Here is an 18,224-nt window from a genome sequence, read left to right as displayed (position 1 = left end):
GGATTCAGACACCCAACACACGCCAGCTACACAGTATGTCACGAATATCCAAGTACAATTCCTTGGTGATTCATCTGTGACAAAAACGAGCAGCACGCTAAATCCCCAACCAGCACATTAGCATGGTAGGCTTTTATGCCCTCATTTCTCTCGTCTAGGGCACCATTAGAGTCAAATGCTCACAGGTTCACCCCGACTTGCAAGACAACGATACCGGCGCAGCTCTGCAAAAACTATACTGCCCATATTCACCCTCGAAATCACGCAATATACCACAATCTTGCAGTGCACTGACGCGTGCCTGCAAGCATTGGTATGAACGACTCACGAACTGGTTGTGGCCGCTATGGAGCGTATCACGACTTCTCAGAACGCTTCTAAGAGCACGTTCTTGTATGCGCCCGTTTGTGCGACATCTCGTCACTCATCATTATCCCTCAACATGGACACCAGATAGGAAGGGACAAAAACATTGCTCATGAAAAGGTAGTGTCTCCTACTCCATCGACATTGGAGATCGCGAACATAAACAAAAAGAGGATAGCAGCAGTAAATTCTTATGCAAGACAACGCAGCGTGTTAATACTTTAACAATCTTAATCTATTAATGTAACGATTATTGTTCCCCGAAAAAAGGTTCATATCTTTGCCTATTCTACTATGTACATTTCTTACACTACTACTATTCTACGAACTCCTTTATGTGAGAGAAGTGGTGGAGTCCTATGGACTAGCGTCAATCCCTTCTTAGACTCCCCCTCCTCTGACGTGCATTAGGATTTGGAGGTCTAATTTCAATCTCCTGGTTCTCCTGTTGTCCTTGATTTCGCTCCCTCCAATTACGGTCGCTTTGCCGTTCGTCATTCCTCCTGTCCCAGATTGCTTGTCTGGATTGACCCTGTTCCCTGACGTTCTGGTTTCCGTGTCTCTGGTTTCCATAACCTTGAATAGCGTAACCTTGATCTCGGTAACCCTGGTTTCCTAACTGACCAGTGCGATTATGCGATCTGTTGTCGTCTTCCCTTGCTGGCCCGTGGTATTTGTTATTTTGCGCCTTCTTCCTGTCCTTTGCGTCTTGTTTATCGAAGACTACTTCGAGTTCGCGCAGTAGACTCTTGAATGCATCTATGTCAGATCCACACTTCCCGACAAGTGTCTGTTGATACCTAACTGGCAATTTCGAAAAGCAAAATTTAATAATTTCTCCGTTGCTGTATGGACTATCTAAAAACTGATTCTTCTTGAGTAAATCATCAAAAAATTTGGTTGCGCTCTTATGCCCGGACACTTCCAGTTCAGGACAAAATATTATTTCCTCTTTAATCCTGTCTTGCGTTTCCTTTGACCAGTAGGTCCGCAGGAATGCACCAACAAATTCCTGATAAGTCCGACACGTCGCTGCCACGCCCCGCATCTTTTCCGCGGCTTGGCCTTCGATGTGTCCACACATGAATTCTAATTTGGCCTGGGTTGGCCATGACGACGGTAATGAATTAGTAAATTGCATCACCCAGCTCTTCGGATGCATCGACCCTCCATTATCTTTGAACTTCTGGAATTTGAGTATCGACAGGAAGTGATTGTGATCAAAATTCTGTCCGATCCTCGCACTGGTGTTGTCAGACGTTTCCGATACTTGCACGTCTGCGGAGTGTCCTGATCTATCTTGCTGATAACTGTGATGTGCTCCGTCTGTATCACAGTGGAAGTGGCATTCAGCATTCACTCTTCTAAGTGGGCTGCAATTATTGGAGCTATTACTCGCTGTTTCTGCGTGTGCATTGTTTGTTCCGCACGCTGTCACTGGGCTAGAGCACGGCGGGCTTTTCCTCGGAGACACAATCCTGTGTGCTCCATCATTGGTATCCGAACGCGCAGTGCTCGTGTGCCCATTTCGCTCTAGTTTTGCTATCCGACTCTCTACTTCTTTCATTCGTTTCGTGATGTTCGTAACCGCAATATTACCTTGAGTCTTTAAGGCCGCTAGGGTTTTCGAGTGGACTTGTGTCGCACGTCGCAAGCGCCCTGCGAGTTTAAGAGTTACTCTTGCGATTTTCATTGCCCCTGTTGCTGCAGTTTTGGCTAGGCCTGCTACTTTTTGTGCTACCATTGACATTTGTTTTGCTTCTCCACATTCTTTCTTTATTGTTAATAATTCCCCACGAATTGCCCCTATATGCGAGATTATTGCCTCAGTGTCCCTCTTACGCTGTTCGTCAGCTTCTTCCTTCTCCTTCTTACGTTGTTTCTCCTCTTCTTCCTTCTCCTTCTTACGTTGTTTCTCCTCTTCTTCCTTCTCCTTCTTACGTTGTTTCTCCTCTTCTTCCTTCTCCCTCTTACGCTGTTCGTCAGCTTCTTCCTGCTTCTTACGCTGTTCGTCAGCTTCTTCTTTCATTGATCGTAGGAAGCTCAGTATTGGGTTTACGTCATCTTCTTGATCCTCTTCAAACATGGGCGATGTAACTCTGGACACCTGGGCGCTAGAGCTCTGACGTGACCGAGCTGGCCTCTGTCTGCACTCGTTCGTTTGACTATAAACTTCTGCTACCGTCTCGACCTGTGTGCCTGTCTCTGTCTCATCCTCTACTTCACTATCATAATCACGGCCGCAACGCTGCTCTGAGATCGCGTCCAAATCACCTTCCTCATCAATGCCCCTGGCGTCCTGTCCTGCTAAAAATGTGCCCATCTCATCTCCGAACCTATTCCCGTCAGTAAACTGCCCCTTATCCATTATGCTATCCTCTTTTGTTTTAGCTTCGCCCGATAATAGTCGTGCCTTACTTCTCGTTATCATTCATAAAAACAAATTCATCTAAAATGCACAATAAAATTAATCTACTCCATATATTTTTTACACATAAACATAAAATTTCAACAACGCTGTTCCAACGCTGTAATCACAAACACAATTTGATGTGGTACAGAAACCGCACACAAATCCGACAAAGTGCGATGCGGTACAGACACCACATCAGCGAAACACAAAAAAAACAATGAACAAAAAATATATACACTGAAAACAAAAACTGTAGTCATGCGCCGCTACTTAAAACTAAACGCGGAACTACCAAAAAAAACTTGGGTATTAATCATTAAAAAAAATAGAGAGAAAAAAAATTGAATGTTCCTACTAAGAATCCTGTTTGTTTATCAGAGATTCACAGGAAAGATCTGAGGCCAAGGGTCGCCATATTATGCGAGGTGCCGGGGCTAGTAGTGTATTTATCACTAAATTCTACTAGAATCCACATGTGTAAATCATGCTCTAAGCCCCCCCTATTCTAACTCCGACTTTTGCTGTTGCACAAGGATAAAACAAATACGCGAACTGACTCTAATCAACCCTGCTAGTGGAGTAGAAGAGAGTTTGGCACCTGCAATAATTTAATTTGATAAATAAGTTAAATAAACAAAGGTTTCATTAGCATAGTGAGGAATGATAGGGTTGCTCTATTGATTAACAGAAAGAAAGTTCTGTCCAAAATAACAATATGATTTATTAAGATTAAACGCAGAATAGTAAAAGAGACACAGGAAATATAAAACATCAAATTGGCTAAAATTGGAGATTCATACAAACACAGTAAAGGTGAAGTTGTCCCTAACTTAGATCGTGAGGTTTAAGACGAAGTGGTATGTGGAGCCAATTCCTTTCCACTCAAATCTCAAGAGAGACACACAGCTAACCCAATAGTAATTGCTGCTACTCGAAACTGAACAAAGTTAGAAAAGGATGAACAGGCGCGCTCTGCTGAGCTCTGATTATCACCTAGGAAAATCCCTATCTGCCGGTGCTGCGGACGTACATTACCAACAGTCTTCTTATCTCCCAGAACACGATCTGGCGTACCGCAGGCGAGGGCTGGTTGCTCCGACGTCCTCGACCGAAAGGCGACTGCCGACTACCCAGAGCACCCGTACAGGCCGAACACCGAACATTCCCGCCCCCACGACAGTGGCCGTGGTTACGTTCCAATCAGCAACTCGAAAACCGGCGGAAATTCCACTCCATTGCCGGAGCACTACCATTCCACCAATGGAGATTCTTGGCACCAATTTCTGTGCTGATTTTGCAGAAAGTGCGGGAATTTTCCCGCCACAACTGCGTGGGTACACAAGTCATTCCCACGCCTCGCTGGTAGCCTGCCAGAAAGTGTTTTCGCAAAGTTTCTCTGAAGTAACGGAACCTCTAGCCCAGCCGCTACTTCACACCCCAGCGGGCGTGTCTCTTGACAATGTCGGCGTCTGAAAAGCATTCACTCGACTGCCTCACACACGTCGGCTTAACTCTCTCCAGTTCCACAGAGCCCGCCTGTCACCGGCCCACCCGGGTGACGAGAGACGCTGCGTGGGAAGTACGCGTGTTAAGGAAAAGCAACCCTCCACCGCATGCAACTAGAGAGGAGAATCGTAAGATAGAAATATGAGAGGGGGCTCATGCCACCTCTCACATGTTTTGCTTGTCAGTTAAAGAAGCCTCCTTATCCTCCAAATAATAATAATTAATCTCCACATCTAAATAATATGCTATGGTTATTAAATGTTAATTTAACTTTGAAATTGCAATAATTGTTTAATCTGGCACTCAGCCATTATTGACACACATCTCATTGTCATTGTCATTGTCATTATTAGTATTTGTTCAGGATTATTCTGAAGTTATAAATAGGCTTAATTTATGAAATCCCTTCTCAAAAGTTATTTAATAGTTAATAGGACTCAAGCAACCTCCTTTTTATTAAACTTATTTTTAGTAACAATAAGCTTTAGCCGCTGCTGTTGCATGCTGCTGCGAATTGCTGTCGATCACATAGAAAAAGGCAGTCATCTGAAGAGGTGAGTGCAAAAGTTAGGGCCAAAACAGAGACACTGACACAGCACGACATGTCATGTCCTCTAATCCAGTAAATTCGGTTGCACAAGCCGGATTCTGTATCACTTGTGAATTCTTGCTCAAAAACGCAGTCAGACAGATTAGGTATCCATTGTTACAGGTTCATTTGTTCCTGTAGTTTTTCGTATTCAAATACGCAATCAGGTAGCTTATCCAAATGTTAGTTTTAAGTTTTTCGTGTAACGATTTGTTGAGGGCTTAAATGACACTGATACAGCCTCAAACAAGTCCAACACGGTGTTATGCAGGTTAGATTCCGTTTACTGATTGCTCAGGTTGCTGACCGAGTCCAGTTTCACAGACGAACACAGGTGTATTGGCTGTAGCTCCATTACATTCCTTCCGCTGATTTCATGCGATTCTTTTAGCCTCCGCAATGCCCATCTGTCTATGCCTGTCAGTACTTGAGATCTGCCTGGTCTGAGTTTAGTAGTGATTCTTCCTTCGCGCTTCCACAAGTATCTGTAATATTCTGAACCACCGAAGATTTAAAATATTAACGTAAATAAATAACTTCAAAACCAAACAATAGGATTGGTTCATGGTGGGGGCAGATGTCGTATAAGAGTCACGAAAATGTGACCTTTGTGACAGAAGCGAGGAGAAGATAGACTTATTAAAGAACGTTGTATTAACTGACATTAACGCTGTAGCGATGGATCAGAGTTATTTTTACATGCTTGATGGGGATATATCATCCATCAAAGATATTTGAAGAATGATATTTTTATATCTCTAAGCCACTGTAAATTTCTGACTCTGTCTATTATAAACTTTCTCCCATAATATTAAGCGGGGAAAAGTATCAGAGCAGTAAAACCAGAACCCTTAGATAAATGTTTCGCTCTTAGTCTGTCTGTCTGTCCCTCTGTTTATCCAACTGTTAAGACCCCTTTGTCTCTTGGGCAAATTGGTGTATCGAATTAAAATTTATGTCGAATATTAAAGGTGCATGGTTCGATGGCGAAGTGAAACTTTCAGCTTCTAAGCCAGTACAGTTAAAAGATACGGCTGTTTTTGTCACATATTTTGATATTCGAAAACTCACTCATCGAAACCTGTAGTGCACTTCTCATTGACCTAGAATCATGAAATTTGCCAAGAAGCAAGGTTTCATAGTACAAGTTTACGAAAAAATCCGAAATTTATTAATTTGTAATTATATAACATGGAAAAATATTATTTTTTCTAATTTTTATTATTCTGTTTTTCTGTCCATCTGTTAAGACGCCTTTTTCTCTTGAATAGGTTGATATATCAAATTCAAATTTATGTCAGATACTAAACTCTTTGATCCCTTGACGCTATAAAAATTTTAAGTGTCTAATGCAATTCAATCAAAAGATACGCCATTTATGTCACATATTTTGTTACTCGAAAACTAACTCATCAAAACCTATAGGATATTTCCATTGACGTAGAAATCATGAAATTTGGCAAGAAGAAATGTTACACAATACAAGTAAAGTAAAAAAATCTGAAAATTGTTAAGTTATGATTACACCATGTAATGTTGATGCATTAATTTGTTCTGGAAGCGGTGCTGATATTGAAGACAATAAAACCAGGTTAAAAGCTGTGAGCTATCTGGGGAAGTTAACCTTGCATTACTGAGCAACTGTATCACCAGGCATCCAGTCTAGCTTACCAAATTCCCAACCAGACTAACATTAATGATAATCTTTTAATAGTCATCTTACGACAACCGGTGATATATATATATATATATATATATATATATATATATATATATATATATATATAAAGAGAATTTAAATAAAAATAAATAAATCAGTTTATATTTGGACATTATTTTAACATTGATCATTGTTCCGTTAAAATTTCAGCATATTGAACTTGATTCATAACTAAACTGGTGCCCTATTTAGGATTGTGAAAATGTGAGTTTGTAATCTTACGGAACACATCAAATATGGAGGCAAGATTGGGAGACTGCAAACAACTCTGCATTCATAAAATAACACACAAAGAACGTTGAAATATATGCAAGAGGAAATTAACCACAACCAACCGATTCAATTTTCACCCAAAGAAGTTGCGTTCGTAGAGCAATCCTGTCCGTCATGAAATTACCACACACTCGTATACTAAATTCATACTAACGCTCTGTGAAATCTTCCCGAAAAGAATAGCTGAGGGCTACTTTGGTGATTACACCACATGCTTCACGTGGTCAACTTGGTTTACACAAAAAGTGTAACTCCTCAATAATTTCGATAGTTAAAATAAATTACATCGAAACGCAAATTACAAAATAAAAACCTTTAACTGGTTACTATCATCATACTATTAACCTGTGTAAGAGGTATGCGCTGCCTGCGATATGCAAGGTATAAGAGAATCGCTGACCAGAGAGCAGTGTTGACTGAGTAGGAACTGTGTAGCTGTAGCAGTAAGTTGTTGCTAGTCGCTAGTCTGAGGTAGTCTGCGCTTGTCTGCAATCTGCTCTGGTCGGGAATCTGGAGGCGGAGTATTATTGTATAAGGTAAAGAAGCAGCCTCGCGCATATCTAGTAATGTATCTGAACTGTCATCCAAATGTTTTAAAAAAATGTCCTAATAATAATTTTTGTAATATAAAGTAATTTTTTTAAAAAAAGCATTCATTTCAAAAAAATCAGTTGCTTCCTTTCGCAAATCACAAATGTATAGGCCAGCATTGCACGGAGCTGTGCCGGAAAAATGTTAAGTAAGAGCAGATATATTCGCCGTTTTTATTGAGGTAAGAATTTTTGTTTTTTTATTCAGAATGATCTTACAGGGCCATGACGCAGCACTGCTGTCGTCCTAAAATTTACCAGGTTACTGAATTTATTTATTTTTTGTTTTATTTCGGGGTTTAGGAATTTTTCTGTTTCGAACTTACATTAAATGAGAAAAGAATTTTGTGGGTACATTAAATGTGAATACATTTCTGCACGGAGATTATAAATGGGAACCAGTTTTGTTGTGAGGTTACAGAAAAATTAGAATCATTAACCAAATATATATGTATTTAAATACAAAAAAAAAATTGTGGGGAGGTTACACTTGGCTACAATCGGCCAGGATCGTATTTCTTTGTGAATCTTCTGATAAGTAGTCATATATCTGCTCTTATTTACTTAAATGTAGTTTGCATCTGGCGCAACGCATTTACTAATTTGTCACTCTTTCTTTCACAGGTCATCGGCAATTTATTGCTCTTTGTTGTAATTGTATTTGTTCCATTTTTGCTTTGTCTTTGTTTCATTTCTGTGCTTAATTTTGATTTGTGAAAAATGCCACGAAAAACTGTTAACAGTACATCGCGATGTGCAATGAGTGAAATAGCCGATTCGGATAATTTGACCGATAATACTAGCGACACTCAGTGTCTTAATGATAATCCTCCATTTACAGACAATCAGCGCATACCGACCACTAGTAATGATTCTAATGCTAATGAGGAGCAAACAAATTCAATTGTGTCCTCCGTTAATTTAACGACAATTGATGACGCGGCACGTTCTGTTACAATGAACGCTGTCCAGTTTGACACGCCTATTTTGCAAAATTTACGTAGTGAACAGATAATTGTTTGTAACGAAGGTGAACAATATTCACAAAACACGTCAGATTTATTTGATTCCGGTGTAGTGACCAACAGTGCACATCCGATTGGCAAACCTTTTTGTGAATCAGAGAATGACCTAATGGTTACACAAAGCGTGACAAGTGCACATACACCATCACACAGCATAGAGAATACAGCGGCTAATTTTGACGTGGATCAAGTTATGGCATTATTGCTACAATTTGGTGAAAATGTTAAACAACTACTTAATGAAAGTTTCAAACAGCGGAATGAAATACTAGACAACCATTTTAAACAACTTAATGAATCGTACAAACAACTTAATGAAAAATACGTCAAACTTAATGAATCGTACAAACTACGTAATGAAAATTTCGACAATCATTGCAAACAACTTGATGAAAAACTAGACAATAATTATAAACAACTTAATGAATCGTGCAAACAATTTAATGAAAGTATCAAACTGTCGAACGAAAAACACGACAACCTTAATGAACAGAACAAACAACTTACTGAACAGATTACAGCCGTTACCGTGCAACGTCATGATACTGAAGAGCAATTACGTGACGAAATTGAGGCTTGTGCTAGGAACAGTAGTGAAGAAATTAGATCTGTTGCACAAGAATTAAGTAATACACATGCAGCCACAACAGAATCACTTAGAGATGAAATTAATGCAGTCACTGAACAATGTTCAGAAAACGCAACACAGATACGCGACGAGTTTAAATTAATGTCAGCAGAAGTTTCACGCACTCTGGATACGGAAGTCGATAAGAAATTTGAACAACAGAACAGCCAAATTGACGAATGTTTTAAAGTGACAGAAATGAAAATTGTTTCAGTCACTAACACGTCACAGCGTACGCCACTTTCCGAACATTTGTCACACCCACACAGCCAGTATAACTTAAGTAATTTACAGAGAGTACATGACTTAGACTCCTAACAATCACAGACAAACAGATTCTCATTCAATCCTGAACCTGTTCACACATTCAGAGACGATAACGTTGATTATAAGCAATTTTTATCCGTAAAAATATCTAAGGTATTTATAAATGACAGAACACAAATACATCGTTTGAACTGGATACGACAATTTGCTTTTGTATTTTTAACAGCATTGCCTGTAATGCAGAAACTAGAACTAGCCTGGATACAACAATTTACTTTTGAATTTTCACCGCCATTGCCTGTAACGCAGAAACTAAAATTTATTTGCAGCGCGTAATAGACCTCAGGGAATTCATTACGCTTTGATGAATATGTGCCGTAGCGTGCACAGGGCCCTGAGCCGTAGAAGTGCTATTTCATCTTTAGTTTTCTGCACTGCTGCCTTCTCTTTTACTATCCTTTATATCTGTCAAAACATCTCTTCAACTATCGATCTATCTAGAATTAGGAATGAATAATGAAAACCTGAGATGACAAGTTTTACCGAAAGTGACAGTTTTTATTACACACTCCCGAAATGGCAAGAACTACCAGCATAATTTTAATAACAAACAAAATTTTAATTATCAGAATCGTCAAAATTATCAACAGGAACCACATTTTGGTAACAATAGACGCTTTTCACCGCAACAGCATCAAAGCCAGCCGGTTAGCATACCTAACCAACAATGTAATGTACAAGGTCAACCAAGCTTTAATGTTTCGCCGCCTACACGTATAGCGTCAGCTCCAACAAATAGTAACGCACAGCAACAAGGAAATCAGTACGTACAAATGGTTCAAATGGTTCTGAGCACTATGGGACTCAACTGCTGAGGTCATAAGTCCCCTAGAACTTAGAACTACTTAAACCTAACTAACCTAAGGACAACACAAACATCCATGCCCGAGGCAGGATTCGAACCTGCGACCGTAGCGGTCGCGCGGTTCCAGACTGTAGCGCCAGAACCGCTCGGCCACCAGCGGCCGACTCAGTACGTACAGAAAACACACCATTTCAATTCCTATCGCAATGCACCGTATAGAAATGACTATCATGACAGACGTAAAAGTAATGAGCACAATTTTCAGCGTACGTTTACTAACAGTCGGTCTTACCAGCAGCAAAATCATCCGCAACAACAGATTATCATGAATGAACCAGACAGTAGATATCATCCCGAACGTAATACGTCAGGAAGAAATAACAGAACAGTAAAAATAGTGGAAATGCCACAGCATCCTCCCGCAAATGATAGCACTTCAGATAGAATTTGACTAGATACAGTACAGATTGCATCTTCCAGTAACGCAAGCAATACTTTTGACACGCAGAATCTTGTTCACGAAAATGTTGTTACTTTTGACGACATCCGAGACACTCTTTTGCAGGAAAGACCAGTTATTCAAATAACCATTTCACACCCTGTCATTGAAGTAAAGATTGGATCATCCAAATTTTCAGCAGTAATCGATTCTGGATCACCTATGTCAGTTATAAATGAGGAAACTTTCAACGAATGTAACAAAGAGAATACCTATCCTACATTACCATTAGGCATAACTAAAGTAAAAGGAGCAGTATCTGGTAAAGGAGTAGATGTAAAATTACAGACACATTTATCATTTTGTATTGCAGGTCATACATTTTACTCAAATTCTTGGATTGTTCCCTTATTGACAATAGACGTTATTTTAGGTACGAATTTTCTGGTACAACACGATGCAATTATTGACTTTCAAAACTCCTATTTAATGTTAAGGGATGAAAATGTTCAACTGGCATTAGAATTTCAGCACTCTTTATCTGCAGAAGAACAAACAATTAATCGTACAGAGGTCATTTCCGCATCACGTAACATAGACTGTCATTCCACATTGTTCACAGATACGTACGTACACAACTATAATACTCCAGACGAAGCCGACTATGACGTTATGCAAATGATTTCTGATAAAGTTAAACAGAGCAGTGCAAATACAGACGACGACGCACGCAACTACGCAAAATTCTTTTACAGCAATCTCCAGTTTTTGACAACGTTCCTGGTACTATGTCCGGTTTTATGTATGAATTTCAAGTTAAACAGCACGACACATTTAAAGCCAAACATTATCCCATTCCGTATATTCACAGAGAACAAGTTAAGAAAGAATTGCAAGCTATGCTTGACCAAGGAATTATTGAACCGGCAGTTAGTCCGTACATAAAACCGCTCCATATTGTTAAGAAAAAGGATGGTTCACTTCGTCTCGTACTTGATTCGCGTCACATCAACAACATTATTATTAATGAAACAGATCGCCCACAGACACTAGAAGAACTTTTACAGAAATTTCTTGGTACTGCTATTTATTCCACATTAGATTTGAAATCGGGATTTTGGCAAATTCAGCTCCATCCGAAGTGCAGAAAGTACACGGCTTTTCTCTGTTTTGGTGACTGTTATCAATTTTGTAAATTACCCTTCGGTTTAACTATTTCTTCAGCAGCATTTATTCGCGGTTTGAATAGTATACTTACGACAGGACTTAGACAGAATCACAACGTATGTAGACGACATTCTTATTGCAGAAGCTAACTGGTCTGAACACAATCTGATTCTTGAACAACTGTTACAAACTTTTCGTGCACAAGGACTCACAGTTAATCTTAGTAAATCGCACTTTGGCAAAACTTCTATAAAATTTCTTGGACATGTAATTTCAGCAGAAGGCATTGCGCCTAACCCGGAAAAACTTCAAGCTTTACGTGACATTACTGTTCCTACGACGAAGAAACAACAACGCAACTTTTTGGGTTTAATTAACTTTTTTCGTAAATTTATTCATTACTCTGCTTTAGACACCCCTAGATTATGTCAATTGACAGGTAAAAATACTATTTGATCCTGGGATAGACAAGCACATTCCGAATTTGTGATCCTGAAACAAGCTTTGTTGAATGCACCACTTTTATCACATTCAGATCTTACTAGAAATTTTTCAATTGCCACCGACAGTTCTAACACCGCTTTAGGCGTACACATTTTTCAGGAAATTGAAGAAGATGGCACTACGGTAATTAAAAACATCGCCTTTGCGAGTCGCATTCTGTCACCTGCTGAACGAAATTATTCTGTTACAGAACTTGAAACATTATGTGTTGTATGGGCATTTACGAGATTTCGGCATTTTCTTTATGGAAGACATACGACCGTTTACACAGATCATAGAGCTATACAGTTTTTACTTTCCGCTAAATTTACATACGACAGATTAAGCAGATGGAAACTTTATTTACAGGAATTTAATTTTACAATTGTTCACATTCCCGGCACACAAAATATTGTAGCAGACACACTATCCCGTTCTCTCAGCAACAATTAGCAAGACATTGCAACCAACTTCTGCAAAGCAAATTTCAGCGTCATGTACATTCAACAAGTTGCATTTGAAAATTTCATTTCGTCGTCATTACGAGACATAGCGCAAAAGCAGAGTAAAGACAACGTATGGAAAGAAATTAAACACCTTTGGCAAGATAGGCATAATGTTACCATTAGAAACCATTACACTGTACGCAATAATATTCTGTTTCGCCGCTCTCACCCTGACAGCAACAAGTGGTTACTATGCATTCCTGACGAGCTTGTTACGGAGCCAGAAAATGTTTTCTTATACTGAGACAGAACTGTTATTTTGCCAATATGGAGAAACGTATTCGACGAGTTTTAGCGTCATGTAAAATCTGCCAGAAAGCTAAGTCAGACACGACTTCACATATTCCTCCATTACATCCCATTGTACCTGTTAAATTTAGACACATGTCCGCTATAGACATTTTTGGTCCGATTCCCAGAACTAATAGAGGTTTTTGCTACATTTTTGTCGCTGTTGAACTCACTTCAAAATTTGTTACCTTCACTCCGTTACGAAAAGCTACTGGTAAATCTGTTTCGAAAGCATGTATAAAACATTTTCTATTCCATGTAGGGCATATATTGAAAGTAATTTCCGACAATGGACCACAATTTCGATCTGCTATACGGGCACGTATGTTACGAACAAGAAACATTTCTCCGATCTATATATCTAAGTATCATGCTTCTTCGTACCCTTGTGGACGATTAATGAAATTGGTAAACTACACTCCTGGAAATTGAAATAAGAACACCGTGAATTCATTGTCCCAGGAAGGGGAAACTTTATTGACACATTCCTGGGGTCAGATACATCACATGATCACACTGACAGAACCACAGGCACATAGACACAGGCAACAGAGCATGCACAATGTCGGCTCTAGTACAGTGTATATCCACCTTTCGCAGCAATGCAGGCTGCTATTCTCCCATGGAGACGATCGTAGAGATGCTGGATGTAGTCCTGTGGAACGGCTTGCCATGCCATTTCCACCTGGCGCCTCAGTTGGACCAGCGTTCGTGCTGGACGTGCAGACCGCGTGAGACGACGCTTCATCCAGTCCCAAACATGCTCAATGGGGGACAGATCCGGAGATCTTGCTGGCCAGGGTAGTTGACTTACACCTTCTAGAGCACGTTTGGTGGCACGGGATACATGCGGACGTGCATTGTCCTGTTGGAACAGCAAGTTCCCTTGCCGGTCTAGGAATGGTAGAACGATGGGTCCGATGACGGTTTGGATGTACCGTGCACTATTCAGTGTCCCCTCGACGATCACCAGTGGTGTACGGCCAGTGTAGGAGATCGCTCCCCACACCATGATGCCGGGTGTTGGCCCTGTGTGCCTCGGTCGTATGCAGTCCTGATTGTGGCGCTCACCTGCACGGCGCCAAACACGCATACGACCATCATTGGCACCAAGGCAGAAGCGACTCTCATCGCTGAAGACGACACGTCTCCATTCGTCCCTCCATTCACGCCTGTCGCGACACCACTGGAGGCGGGCTGCACGATGTTGGGGCGTGAGCGGAAGACGGCCTAACGGTGTGCGGGACCGTAGCCCAGCTTCATGGAGACGGTTGCGAATGGTCCTCGCCGATACCCCAGGAGCAACAGTGTCCCTAATTTGCTGGGAAGTGGCGGTGCGGTCCCCTACGGCACTGCGTAGGATCCTACGGTCTTGGCGTGCATCCGTGCGTCGCTGCGGTCCGGTCCCAGATCGACGGGCACGTGCACCTTCCGCCGACCACTGGCGACAACATCGATGTACTGTGGAGACCTCACGCCCCACGTGTTGAGCAATTCGGCGGTACGTCCACCCGGCCTCCCGCATGCCCACTATAAGCCCTCGCTCAAAGTCCGTCAACTGCACATACGGTTCACGTCCACGCTGTCGCGGCATGCTACCAGTGTTAAAGACTGCGATGGAGCTCCGTATGCCACAGCAAACTGGCTGACACTGACGGCGGCGGTGCACAAATGCTGCGCAGCTAGCGCCATTCGACGGCCAACACCGCGGTTCCTGGTGTGTCCGCTGTGCCTTGCGTGTGATCATTGCTTGTACAGCCCTCTCGCAGTGTCCGGAGCAAGTATGGTGGGTCTGACACACCGGTGTCAATGTGTTCTTTTTTCCATTTCCAGGAGTGTATGAAGAATATACTGCCATAAAAGACATATTGATTGGGACACACACATACTCTCATTCCAGGGTGTAATTAATTCCATACCAAATGAATCTACTATGCTATATCCGACTGTTATACTGAAAAATGTTGAACCACCTAACAAAATTAAAGAATTAGTAACCTTTCCTACATCTCGTCGACTACGACACTATGAAATAATTGACATTGCGCTGAACAACATCAAACGTGCCGCAGAGCGCCGGAGAAGACAGCAAAAACAGGTTTGTACACGCCGTGACTTTCACATTGGACAGAAGATATTAGTACGCACACATTATTTATCTAACAGAGGAAAGAGTAGATGTAGTAAATTTGAGCTTCTATACGCAGGTCCATATCGAATTGGCAGCATTCCTCACCCCAATGTAGTACACCTCGAAATGCTGAGAACCAAAAAAGTAAAGGCAATCACCATATCTCCAATATTAAACCTTTTATTGAATGAACATACTTTATGATTTATCACACTGTAATGCTATTTTCTGATTTTTATATGACCAATTCTACCGTATCTTCCTTCCTTCGCCGTCGGCGTTGTCGTTGTTACCGTGAGACACCGTTATACCAAGAGGAAAGGCGCGTCGATCTTAGAGCATGAGATATGATGACGTTAAGCCATTGACAACACACAACGGTCACGGTAGCACCTGATTCCAGAATAGCTGCAGTAGTTAAGATCTACGAACTATCCCCTGTTGACCAGGTCCCCAAAACTTAACTCCTAACGAGATCCCTTCAAAGCAAATTGTCATAACGATCGTCTATAAAGGCTTCGTACAACGAGAAGAAATGTTACGGTTTATGGAATAATAACAGATACGACCAAACTGTCTTGTCTCTTCTGCTTTATTTAACATAACTTCGTTCACAGGTTCATTTCGCATTCACCACTCATTCACCGAAACCCTTTGATGAACAGTTTTGGTTGCTTAACACCAACATGATACAGCTTTTCTCCTTTTTATAAATTGAAACCCGCTCTCCGTGATATAATAAAAAAAAATACCGGTCTCAATACCGCGTCCCTCGTGAGATGCGAATAGACTTATCCCGGAATTGACCTCCCTGTAGGTGTACTCAATTTAATGACCACACTTCGCTGTCCGCTATTTCGCGTAACTGAATGTCCATTTGTTAGTCTGATTATACACTGTAGCTATTTAAAATTCGCCCCTATATTTTTCACAACGCACAATTAGCACTTCGTTACTTGTTTTTTTTTTCTAAGAGTAAACGGAAAAAAAGACGCCGTATCATCGGCTTAGTCGACATAAAGCAAAACACCTTAATATGCCCAATTTCACCTCTTCTTATAGGATCGGCTACCTTACTCATTAATTTACTACATATTATTTCCAATAACACTAAACAGGTATCACCGTTATATTTTAATTGTATTCAAAAGCATATTACTACTATTATGACCAACCAAATCGTCATAAATCGCGCGGCGTGCGTTTTTAATGATAACTTTACGCTATTCAATTTCCGTTACAGCTATCTTGACTCGTAATGTTACACAATGATGCAATTATATTAATGTGACTACATACTGATGATTATTGTATTTTTTCTTGGCAAGTGCCCGGTAAGGTTAGCAGGTCGCTTTTCTTGTCGTTACACATCAGTCCGTGCACATTTTTCCAGATAAACTTATACGTTTTATGACCACTTATGCAATTATATCTATGTGATTACTTACTGATGATTATTATATTTTTTCTTGGCAAGTGCCCGGCAAGGTAAGGTTAGCAGGTCGCTTTTCTTGTCGTTATATATCAGACCGTGCACATTTTCCATTCTTTATGTATGTATGATTGTTTTCCTGTTTTGTTTGTATGCACTATGAAATGTTTAAGATGTAACAAACACCAGTTGACTTTGATATTTTGCCTTATGATATCTCAACATCGTGACTATTTTACATTTTTTTTTTTTTTTTGCTACTACATTATGATATTCTATGTACATTTTTACACCTGAACACTGTCTATGTTTTTGACATATTACGTTTTCTGTCATGCTATGCTGTATGCTTAACTATTTCACTAGAAACCAGTTTTTATTTAATGGGTATATGATTTAAATGCAAGACATTAATCATTGTTCATCATTTTCAGAAAGCAATAACGTGTAAATGAAATAAATGAAACAAACCACAGTGGATTACTATGAAATCGGAATTTCACCTTCGGAATGAACGAAAGAAGATGCATTACCTCGTCACGAAGAGTAAATGGATCAGAATTAACAAACATTAACAAGAATATACTATACACATCGTATGATAGCAGTCTTAACTAATTATGTTTCTTTCAGAATACGAGGCGATTGATGCAGGCTGTCAAACAGAACTACACATATTAGTTTTAGTGATGAAATATGCTACAAATAAGGAACTCTATACTTTGAATAGCTGTATGAAGTAAATGATAATATGAATAATGAAGTGTCTTTTTGCAGATTGTAATATCTCTTTATATTCGATGAATTATTCAGATACAATTCTACCCTTGAATGACGTTTACTAATTTTCTATCTTCATACTCGCAGAATCCATGCGAAAAGTAGTTCATACAATAGCTATGCCATGAGCGCATATGTATTCTTTGTAGTACTCTCTCTGGTGGTTGTTAGAAAAAAAAGGAAAGGGAGCTTCCGAGATTGTCTTCGTGCCGATTAGCCTGAGCTTTGTTTGAAGAACTGTAATCTGATTATTGAGATTTGTGACAGAAGATAACGGATACGAAATTGTACGATTAAAAGTGAAATACATATATATGGCTCCTTCACACAAAAGGTGTGTATTCGACTTTTGAGAATTAATGATATTCATCGATATATTGCGTAGTTGTTAATCAGAAGGGAACTTCCGAAAGACTGGATACGAACCTGCATTTAATAATCCAAGAGCTCCATTATTTCTTCGGAATGTTAAACTTCATCAAAGCCAAATATCCGCTTGATCTGAGGTTTCCCGACTGATTATACAACGCTCCCAAAAATACGAGGCATTTTATTTGTACAGATTAGCAGACTGCCGCAAAGCACGAGCCTGCAGAGAAGAAGAATCATCGCCTGCTTTCATTCTAACAAGTAAAATTTCAGAATCATTTTGAGTGACTGAGCTATGACTGTGTTTCCTATCATGAATGATTGATTGCTCGAACGAATTGAGATCTACATAATTACGTAGATAGGAGGAAAAATTACAATGGC

The sequence above is a fragment of the Schistocerca nitens genome, chromosome 1 (assembly GCF_023898315.1).
Source record: "Schistocerca nitens isolate TAMUIC-IGC-003100 chromosome 1, iqSchNite1.1, whole genome shotgun sequence".
Taxonomy (NCBI): domain Eukaryota; kingdom Metazoa; phylum Arthropoda; class Insecta; order Orthoptera; family Acrididae; genus Schistocerca; species Schistocerca nitens.
Note: the sequence above shows the minus strand (reverse complement) of the source record.